Source organism: Melitaea cinxia, chromosome 1 (genome assembly GCF_905220565.1).
Source record: "Melitaea cinxia chromosome 1, ilMelCinx1.1, whole genome shotgun sequence".
Taxonomy (NCBI): Eukaryota; Metazoa; Arthropoda; class Insecta; order Lepidoptera; family Nymphalidae; genus Melitaea; species Melitaea cinxia.
Genome location: NC_059394.1, coordinates 4,448,581 through 4,460,969, shown reverse-complemented (window position 1 = coordinate 4,460,969; position 12,389 = coordinate 4,448,581). Strand labels below are relative to the sequence as shown.

At 31.3% G+C, this 12,389-nt stretch overlaps 1 non-coding gene across 1 annotated transcript; it reads left to right on the top strand.

The window, feature by feature from the left end:
* The first annotated feature begins 1,919 nt into the window (after positions 1-1,919).
* On the top strand, positions 1,920-1,992 carry Trnav-aac. Its single transcript has one exon. It is a non-coding gene; the product is annotated as a tRNA-Val (tRNA).
* Positions 1,993-12,389: the final 10,397 nt, after the last annotated feature.

The window sequence follows — 12,389 nt, the reverse complement described above, 5'->3', positions numbered from 1 at the left end:
GAGCTTTTTAACAGTCAGTGTGGTTCCATTTTGCTTTGCTTTGTGTGCCTTCTGTCTCATGCTATGATGTTAGTAAAGCTGATAGAAATTACCTTTTACTGCTTTAGCAAGACACCACACACAACCACACAATAGGTATAAGTTCCACTTGGTAAGGTGTGTGTGTGTGTGTGTGTGTATATTAACGTTTTTTTTAATTTATCCCAGCAGTATACTTTTCGAAAAACTTCCTTCTCTATTTAGAATCTCTTCCTCAGGATAATAGATTCCTTGTTACCAGTTCCACTCCACTAAAAAGGTGGCCATAGACAGTTCGTGATGGTAACTGTGCTGATGATGCTTACTAATTTTTGACTTATATATTACTACTAAACATGAAAAAATGTCGATAAGAAAACTAAATGATTAAATTCTGTATAATACTAATATTATTAATTTTTACAATAGTACTTAAAATTCATTAAAAACTATTTAAACGTTTAATTTTAGAATACTTTTGAAGAATAACTCTTATTTTTATATAATAAAAATAAAAAATAAATTATAATTAAAAAAAAGGTGAAATCCCGGTTTCGTTAATACAAAGTACTGAAAATCCCGGTACCCCGACGTAACGGACACTGTTCACGGACCGGTTCTGGAAATCCTAATAATTAATCTTCGAGTAAACTGTACCAAAATTACATCAATTTAATATTGGTTTTTTTTATTCAATTTTCTATATTAATATTACTATTTTACATAGGTAGCGTTAATGGTCATTCTCACAAAAATATCAATTTACTCTCCTATGGCAGTAAGGGAAAAATACCCTCATTTATAAGACTATCTAAATTAATATAAAAACCCGACTCCACATAAGGTTTCGCATGAAAAGTCCGCGTCCTAACAAGGCTTAAGAGGCGTTCATAAATTTTGCGTAGAGCAATAAATAAGGAAAATTGCCAACCCTTGTTTTAGTATCAAATTGCTACACAAACACGCCAGTGGTAAGTTTAGCTGAGAGTTACAGAAAATTGTTACAAAGAAATAATTGTTGTATCTGTAAGTATATGATATTAAAGTACGAAATTATTTTTAAGATTGATACATAAAGCCGTTAATACCTAATCGTTTGTTGTTTTACAAGTGTTATAAAATTTTATTTTTATGTTCCGTTCAAGTCCCTGGTAAACTAACATGAGGTAAGCAACTTGTGTGAATTCGTATCTGTGATGTCCACAAGATATCTGAAATGTATGGTAAAGTAATTGTGGCAGTTTAAGCTTTAACGCCTATAAAGAGCGTGTTAAACTCCTACATAGAGCGTGAGGAAGCGTTTGGAAGCGTTTGCCCAGCAGTGCCAGCCTAAACATTATAATTTTCAAATTATTAACAAAACCAGTTAAAGCCATACTGGTCACATAGTAAAATAATCATAATGTAACATTACACGTCATCCACCCGTTTCATACTTATACTAGCTGTGCCTGCGACTTGGTCCGCGTGCAATTTGTATAAAAGTTATTATTCAGTTCGCAGAGTTATAAAATAAATATATTTGTAAAATAAAAGTAGCCTAAGTTACTCCTTATTACATCAGCTCTGCATCTGCCAGTATAAGTTCCATCAAAATCAGTCCAGCCATTTCAGAGATTAGCTGGAACAGACAAAAAGATTTATTTTTTTAAATGTTATTTTGTTATATGTACCGTGTATACATCCATATAATGCATTTGTAATAAAAAGTTGTTATTTTAATATTACGAAGAGACTCCAATTTTATTTATTTGTATAGATGTATGGATTTGACAAATCACTTATATAATAATACGCGTGATCTTATTACCTATACTCGTATTATTATAAACACGTAGTCTTACTTTCCTTTTTTTACTATATCGTAGAATGTTAACGTGTAATTTACATCACTGTCCTAAGTTTCCGTGGTGTAGCGGTTATCACATCTGCCTAACACGCAGAAGGCCCCCGGTTCGATCCCGGGCGGAAACATATATTTTGTTTTAGTCAAATGTCTTTTGTTTTACTTATTATTTTGTGTTTTTTTTTTTTTATTTAAATATATGACAAATAATAGCATTTCTAAAATACCGTAAATTAGTAAAATATTAACTGATACTATCTATCGGTTTTATCCATGAAAACGGTAATTAATGATAATTAACATTAATTCAATTATTAAATGTTAAACATACATTTAATTAATCTTGGTACTCAACGTTATTGCAAAATCTTCCTTTGTTTTTGAACGAAAGGCCTAAAATCCTTTAAAAGTATAAAAAATGTATGCATACTTTTGCAAAAAAAAAATAATATATTAACGAAAACTTCAAAATCTGAGAGACAGAAGCAGTCACTATGACAACGTTTGATGCAGCCTTTTACAGACTCTCTTTGATGTGGCAAAGACAGCCTTCCTTCTACCAATAATTAATTATAATGAACGCAAAATTATAGATTTCGCCATCGAACAGATCGAGTTTTGGGTTTAATTATAGCAACGCTTGTGACATAGAAAGTGACTTTCAACTTAACACTTACTATATAATACCGTAGAAATTATTAACACGACATGAATATCCAAATATGAAAATATAAAAAAATTACGTAAATAGTAAAAAAAAAAAGCTATCAGATTTAAAACTGTTTATGTTTAATTCTTGAAAGTGTTACAAACATCCATTCATCCGTGCATTCACCCTCAGAAACTTTCACAATTATAATATTAGGTAGGACCAATTAATTATAAAAAAAATTGTTAAATAATTTAAAACCGCACGTGAAAAATTCGAACCGATTCATAAACACCGGGTTTAATAAGAACATGTCAAACGCAGAGTTTTTCGTGTTTGTTGCCTTTTTCTTTTTTCTATGAGTTTTTTCATTTCCAACCAGATGCTATATTTTTGTCCAAAGCAAATGCTACGAGTAAAAACCAAGCGATGAATTAATACTTGTGATAAAGAAACTGCTTGGGGTCTCTCTCAAAGACAGGATTAGAAATGAGACTATCCGCGAGAGAACGAAAGTAACCGACATAGCCCACAGAATTAGCAAGTTGAAGTGGCAGTGGGCTGGTCATCTGTGTCGCAGGACCGATGGCCGTTGGAGTAGACGGGTCCTAGAGTGGAGACCGCGTCTTGGCAAACGCAGTGTGGGACGTCCTCCGGCCCGTTGGACCGACGATCTACGTAAGATTGCCGGTGAAGGCTGGATGAGGATTGCGGAAGACCGGGATGTGTGGCGCGAACTTGGGGAGGCCTATGTCCAGCAGTGGACTGCGATAGGCTGAAGTGATAAAGAAACAGTAGAATATTGGGAATGTAAGATAAAAGTAGAATGTAATAAAAAGAAAAAAACACATATAGAACACAAGTGGATCCATTCAAAGAAACAACATATAATTATATCTATTTCCGTATATTAATTAATTCTTTAAAACAAAACGTTTATTTTATTCAAAATCGACGATAGCAAAAATGAACTTATCTAGAGATCTGGAGCAACAGTTTGTAACAGATATTAAATAAATGTAAACATAAATTGAACATTACATATGCATTATATACAATAATAATATTTACGAAAAACGGCCGCTGCAAGTCACCTATTCAGATGAGTAGTAGTACTAGTATTTTGAAATAATAGTGCACTATTGAAAAGAAATTAAACATTATTAAAATGCCAATTGCTTCATACAAATTTAACAGTTTCTAAAATATTTATTAAGAGTTAAAGGACAAGTAAACATTATGCTAATAATAATGTATTTTACTTCTTGTCAGTAAAATGAATCATCTCCCGTAATTATGGCAAAAAAATTTGGAAATATATTTTTTTACAAAAAAAAGTATAAGTTAAAAATCTGATGAAACTTTTTTCATAGAACAATTTTCAAAGACATTATACGCTATGAAAGGGATAGCCATTATACGAATTCTTCACTGTAAAAACAACTAACGTTACAAGTATTCAAAGTTTCGAACAATCATTTTACTAACATTGACATTTAATCTATTATCGACTCTAGCTTGTTGTAACAAAGTCTGTTTTCAGTTGATACTAGTTTATATAAATAGGGGTGCTACCAACGAGATAATGATGTACGCAACATTAAGTGTTTTGCTTAACTGTCAGCTATGACTTCATAAAACATGCCAGCCCTCGTTTTGTTTATGTGCTCATTCATTTCGGGTTCTCTTGTCATAATATGCCGATACTTCACTTTGTAGGGTCATAGAGTTCAGTTGAAAACTTCATAAAAATAGATTTTCCTGAATAATTGCAATAACAAGGTGCATAGGTAAAAGGATTAGTTATGTTAGAATGATAGGGAACCTTAGTTTTGAGAGTTTTTCTTTATGTAGGCGAGGTGGGTCAGTGAATATAACGAGTGGATCAAAAGCAGAATCTCAAGTGCAAATCTAAACGCATCCAAAAAGGATGATTGACAGTTTCTGAACTATTTTTACCCCTAAATCGAAGCGGTGATTTTGTTTACTATAGTGATAATCAAATGTAGCTAAGAATTAGCAAATAATTACATTTAATTATGTTAATTAAATAAAATAATGTCGCTTTTTAAATGATTTGAAGATGGAGCAAGTCATTAAATATTGATGAAGGATAGATAAAATAGGTTGTTTTTTTTTTGTAATAAGTACTTATTCACATTAAGCATTTTGGTTAATAGGTTTTCGGCTAGCAAGGTTTTAAAATCCGTTGTGTAAATTGTTTATTATTCTGTGTGGGTGATAATTAGTAAAATGATAATTCTATATTTAACAATTTTTTCATTTTGATTTGGATTTATAGGAATAAATTTTAAACTTAACTGTGATTATATATTTGTAATGATGGAAATCCAAAACTATTATTGTGTCTAATAAAGTCTTAAGCTTAAAAATAATGTATAAGTTAAAAATTATTAGAATATAATTATAGATAGAATAGTAGTAAATTACTTGAATATTAAATATTGTATTGTTATATCTATACTTTCGTTTTTTTAACCGACTTTCCAAAAAAGGAGGAGGTTCTCAATTCGACTGTATTTTTTTTTTTTTTTTTTTAACGTATGTTACATCAGAACTTTTGACTGGGTGGAGCGATTTCGACAAATTTTCTTTTAATCGAAAGGTGGTGTGTGCCAATTGGTCTCATTTAAATTTATTTGAGATCTAACAACTACTTTTCGAGCTATATCTAATAATGCGTTTTTACTTGACGCTTTTTTTCGTCGACCTACGTTGTATTATACCGCATAACTTTCTACTGGATGTACCGATTTTGATAATTCTTTTTTTGTTGGAAAGGAGATATCCTTAGTTTAGTACCATGATAAGGAAACCAGGATCTGATAAAGGAATCCCAGAGAAATCGAGGGAACTTTTTGAAAATCCGCAATAACTTTTTACTGGGTGTACCGATTTTAATAATTTTTAATTTAATCGAAAGCTGATGTTTGTCATGTGGTCACATATAAATTTCATTGATATCTGATAACTACTTTTTGAGTAATCTTTGATAACGCGCAGTTACTTGAGTATTTTTTCGTCGATCTACGTTGTATTACTCGTCGATGTAATTGAAGTCGGTTTTTTTTTTTCGTTTGCGAGCAAACACAATTATTTAATGTATATATTGGAATCGGTAACCGACAAAATAAACAATAAGTTACCTAGTTTAAGACGATCGTGTATTTATGTTAAAAACTTAAGTTATAACTTTATATATGTAGGTATATTTAAAGGTTTCGATGATTCTACCAAACGTTTTACAATTTCTACTGTATATAATAAATGTTATAACAATTTTTAAAGAGAATTAAACATAAAAGGCACATATGTTGTTATACGGTTTTTCAATAGAACAGCTGCTATTGCCAATAAAGTTCTCGATAGCATAATGTTCTATAAACTCTATTGTTGCACTTCTTTACAATCTTTATAGGTTTCAGACTTGATTTTATTTTTCTTTCACTCTATTACTTTCAATATGAATTTTGTAGTATAATAAACTTACATACAAATGTGTACATTCTAATACTTATAAAAAATACACAAATAAATAATAATAAGAATAAAAATATAGTAAATATTCTATCATAAACTAATAAAGTATGTAAGCAACGATAAAAACAAAAATATAAACAAAAAGAAAAAAAAACAAAAGAAATTGCACCATATAACACTAAATCGTGCTCCTCGTGTATTTCTCGGGATTGAAATATTTATTTGTTGTGAACTTTCCCTACAAACGTCATTGAACGGTATCGTTTGAAAAATATTTTGTTTATCTTATTTAAATATCATTATCATTACAAAGTATTTTTCCATTCCTTTGCATACCCATTACATACTACATTACACAATATCGTCGAAGAAGTTTAACTTGAAGAAATGTTACCTTTGTATACTTTTTTTATTTATTACTACTTTATTTTACAACAACATTAAATAATTATACAAAAGGCGGGCTTAATGCTAAAAGCATTCTCTACAAGTCAACAACAACCTTTTGAACGTTTAGTTGTTGTGTATTTTAATTCTCTCTCTATTCTCCCTCTCTTGCAATGTTACTCTCTTCCTCTATTCTTATCGTCTTTTTGTCTTTGTTATATATTTCCGCTTGATTATATTACCACCGCAACACATAATAAAGAGTATTTTTATTATACTACAAAATCGAACTAAAACCCAAATAATAGCTCTGACCCCAATAGAAGAGATGTTCTCAATTTACAGATATCTACATTCTATCACTTCATTATTGAAACAGAGTCCTGAAGGCATCCCAATCAATCGCTCCATTCGACCAAACGCTTAGTACATATCGTTGACCAGATTAAAACGCTCCTACAACTTCACTGGTTTCCGTCCCGTTAATCCTAAAATGGTTAAAGGCCCCGGGGGGAGGAAGGTCCGCGTTGACTGGTGGTCAATCACAATGTAATTGGTTCGAGTAACAAGATACCCGTGAAATGACTGCCTTCTGACGAGGGTCTCGCGTGTGCTTCGGCGTTTCTATTTTGTCTAACACCCTCGGATTCAGTGGTACTTAAATGTTAACCGATTGAAAATTTGTATATACCGTACTAGGCATCCCTTTCAATGTTACCCTTATCGGCACTTAATATTACATTTTCTACTGGTATAATCTGCGATGAGTTGTACTATGGCGCTATATAAATTAGAAGAAAACTAGCGTTAACCTTTTTTTTCTATCGGTTCTTGTTTAAAAAGTTGCAGTTTTTTACATTTCATTATTTTCACTTGAAGTGTAAAATTTTTCTCTTAAGCGTAAGAAAGTTGCAATAGAATAATTACGCCACAAGTAAAACACCTCTCGAGTCTCAAGTAAAAGAAGGTGGAAAATATTATTCGTGTATTTTTGAATAACTTTAAAATTTAACGGAAATAATTTTATATATAACAAGTATATTGTTTAGACCTTTTTACATCTAACAAGAAGCAAGTGGCATTACTAACTATTAATTTATCTTCTATCAATGTGTATGACTAAACTTCTATTGACGTGACGTTTAAATAGTTTGTTAACATGTTTAAGCAGGAAATATTTTGCTCAAAATCTAGTGTAAATACTTCAACCTTATAGAAGATTACTGCCTTATTACTGTGCCCTGACTCAGTTAATACTAGCTATTGCGGATGAAATTCATGCAGCAAAATCAGTATTAATATAAAATTTGCATCCTTCTTATAAAATAAAACCCCATACATATGTAGACATGACCAACGTATATCCAAGTTAATACCTACAAACAGTAATGTTCAATGGCGTACGGATAGCTGCATATTAGTAACACTTTGTGAACACAGATGCACGCTGCGACGCCTCTCGTCACGTACATACAGCCTTTTTGCAAGTAAATTAATTTCAGATGAACTCTATAATATAAGAATAAGAAACAAATTTGTATAGCAATCATTTTTGTAACCGCAAAACAATTGCTCGGTTAAACGTAGTCTACCCGGAGTGGGTGACCGCAGAGATATAATTATCAAAACATACGGATACCTATAAGCTTATTAAAACACGTAAACATTTTGAAAATGGTAATTTAAACTTCTGTATCTTTGATTTCGTTAGGTGGCACTTAACCACGTCATTGTTGACTTATTTTTCAAGGAATTTTAGGGCTACAAAAGAGAAAAACTTAGTTTGCTTAGAATGCAGTGTTTTGAAAATTTATACGTATGTATTAATATGTATTTAATATAATAATTGTTTAGAATTTTCTGTTCATTTTAGGACTCCTTTCAAGACACAAGTTTCTTTATAAGTAATACATTCACGATTTAGCCTGTAACATCCTACTGGGCATAGGTCTCTTTCTCCATGTAGGGTACATTACTTGCAACATAAGTACATATAAAAAGAAAAGACCAGATAGTTATTATCAAATTCACTGATCGATTGACTTTGAAGTAGAATGCCATATTTAAATACGTCATATTTCATTCAGTCTATTCACTATATCCTAACCTGTAAACCATAAATTAATAATAAAAAATATTGTACTGTTCTACAACGAAACAGGGTCAATACCCTTTTACGCCTATCACTTATTGTTGAATAGAAAAGGGCGATTAAGTTCCCATTAACATTTTCCAAACAAAAAAAGTAGAGCGTCTTTTTGAACTGCACCCCTTTTATGTTATCAACAAAGCAATATTTATATTGTTTCATATTTATTTTAAAAAGTGAATGATTATTTCGTTTGATTTTGAAATCAAAATTTTCAAGGAAAATATATTTTTTTATAATTTTAGGTTGGTGGATAATATCAATGATACTGCAATTTTAATTTTTGATATGCATAACGTACGTATTTATTTCATTTATATTTATTGTGTTAATGAAAGTCAAATACTGTTTTGCTAAATTAAAGCTCTCTCATCAACTCACCACTCACTGACTGATGCATCAGAAAATCTCTAACACAATAACGGCTTGAAATAAGCAAATAGTTTTTCTTTACCAGTGGAGACGCTCAATAGAAGAGATTTTACACGATTACTATACACGAAACATAAGCTAATAGCGCGTCAATTAAAAAGCAACTAAGTAAATATTTCCATTCTCAAATAAATTTTCTGTGAACATAGGAAAAAACAAATAAATATATATTCCTCACACATTCACATTTCGCAGGTAAAATTGTGTCCAAGTGGTATTTAATATATCATAAAACTCACCTACACAAACCTTTTAGAACAAAAACATGACGTTTCCGTGACAGACAGACAGCGTGTAATTTATTTCAGTTACATTATTCGGATGTTGAATTGTTGACATGTACAATAAAACGACAAATTATCATGAGGATATATTTTTATGAGATGTGAGTAGTTTATTTATTTTTTTTTTTTTTTGTCAGAGAAAAGGTAAATTTTGAAAAGGAGAATTTATTGTTATTTTATTTTCTTCTTCCATTCTACGTGACATTAGCAAAATCATTTATGCCACCATGACACTAATTCTAGTACACGAGTATAATTTATTATTATTTTAAATATTTATTTTGAAATTAAATATAACTTCGAATTAATAAATATCGTTGGACACAAATAAAATAATAAGCAATTTCTTTTTAACATTTCCTGTATTTACTGTACGGAGATTAAAATAATATTTATTTTGAAATTAAATATAACTTCGAATTAATAAATATCGTTGGACAAAAATAAAATAATAAGCATTTTTTTAACATTTCCTGTATTTACTGTACGGATTAAAATAAATGTGTATACTATTTATTAATAAATACAATTAGTACTAGGAAAAAATTGTGCAAATTTAATTCCACTTATTAAAAGTATTGGGTTGTCTGGAAGGAATGGCTAAATAGCCATAAGTCCGCCCATTGTACTTCACAGTCAGTAAATGTTTTAAGTGTGTTTAATGTTTAAAATTTAGTTGTGGTGTACACGCTTCAGCCTGTAATATCCCACTACTGAACATAGGCCTCTTTCCCCATGTAGGAGAAGGATCGGAGCTTAATCCACCACGATGCTCCAAGCGGGTTGGCGGAAATATTACCTACTATGAGTAACGATCGCTATCAGGTGTACATGATAACAACCGGGACCGACGGCTTAACGTGCTCTCCGAGGCACGGTGGGGAGACCCACAAGGACTGAAACAAACATCCAGACCAGTTGTGGTGTAAAATAAAGTATAAATAAATAAATAAATAAAAATATTTTCAGAAAGAGTAACCACATCAATTTACGTTTCTTGTTAGTCCTTACAACGTTTTTATTTATTTTGCATTGTAAGTGTCCTCAGTCGCGTTTTATTTATAAATCATTTTTGTCCAAAATGATTTGTAAATAAAACGCCTTGGTTAAGTAATACTGCGGTATCTGTGAGTTGTAATGAACAAATAAACGAGAATACCAACGAACGTCCAAACTGATGAAGAAAGTGTTATGTAGAAACTTAATATTATATAATAAATAAATTATTTTTTGTATTTTGTTATTCAACACAAATCCTTGTTTTATATGAGGCAACTTTTGAAGTTATAGTTTAGCAGTGTTTAGTTAAGTCGGTACTTTTATCATGTAACCGGTACTCGCAGTATAGTAGTCAACTAATTAACATATTAGTTACATGTAAATAAACAACACAATTCAATAATAACTAAGCACGTTATAGCCACGGAACAGCAGCCAGACATCTTACTAATGAAGTTACTCCCCTTCCTGTCTGTTTAGGAAACAATTAGGTATCATTATGGACTGTAAATTGGGGGCAGTCACCCTTCTACAGAGCGGGCTATGTCGATGCAATGATTTTCAGGGTTTGCGGATGCTAACATATTTCATTAAAGTTAGCAGGCAAATACTAATTAGTATTACTAACGGCATCTTTAAACGGTTTTTTAATAATATTTTAAATATAATTTTAAAATGACTATTTGAATGAAAATTTTTTTAATATTATATCTGTGACAGGTTTATCATTTATGCTGAAAGCCGATAAGCCGACCGATGACGGGATAACCATCCAACTACTGACTTTGAAATACACAGGCCGAAGACGGGAACCAGCGTCTTCGGTGCGACAAAGCCAGCCCTGCGGTCACCAACCCGCCTAGCCAGCGTGGTGACTATGGGCAAAATACATGAGTTCACGCCGTTTTTGGCGTGAACTTGTGGAGGCCTATGTCCAGTAGTGGACTGCGAAAGGCTGATGTGATGATGATGTGATGACAGGTAAAATAAAACTAACGTGAGTTTAATGATATTTCATTTTACATTATCCCTAAATTCAGAACAGTTCTCTTAATGGAGAGGACAAGAGTCAAAAAAAAAATTATCAATTTATTTGTTTTGGGTGACATTTGTTGTTGATTCTCAGGTGCTACTAGTCATTGTGTAGAAGAATCTAACAGAGGGTTAATTCATCTTGATTTTGTTAAAAACAGTTCAACGTATCACTATTTACCCATACAAGCTATCAGTATGTTTCGAATGTACAATGAACGTCAATGACAACTTGTTCTACACAGGTGACCATTATTGGTCTAACCGTATAGCATTAGGGTTGCATTTAATCCATTATTGATTTTATGTGAATATTTCAAATTTCAAAAGCAATAAAATTAAAACTACCCTAAACCCTAATGCATTCTATACTAGGCTTAAGCTATTCATTTTGCGGGTTAAAAAATGCTTAAATTGTATTTTCTCATACTCCAAACTGGAAATGATAAAGACACTTACTTAAAGGAAGAATACAGACAAAAAATTGTTATACATATAGATAAGTGTACACAATTTGAATATTAGAGGTAAATTTAATTTTTGAAAATCGAAAATAATCATTAAATTAATATACTGTGTACTGACTATTTCAATTCGAACCAATAACTTATATGGAAATATACGTAAATAATAATACAAAAGTAATAATACAACTGACGAAATAACAGAATTTCATATTATTAAAACAACCTGAAACCACTATAAAGCCTGACCTTTGATGACCTTTGTGACAATGTAATACTGCGTACTCCACAGGGATCAGGCCTTTAAAATCAATACATCCATTATTTGAAACTCATCAAAGATTCTCATTACTAAATAGTTTCTGTTCCAAATACAAGAATTTCGTAACTTTATCAATTTGCGTACAAGGGGAGTTACCAAGTGCTGTCAAAGCAAACATCTTCATATCACACGCCTCATTATAATATAAAGCCTTGAACTGACAGCGCGATCCGTACGCATGGTCAACTTCTATTGAACACGTGCACCTACACAAATACGTTGTAGTAACGTACAACGCGATTTTACACACGTAGTCACGTCACGTCAGTCTGTACCAATATTACTATGTAATATTTAAGTGTACAA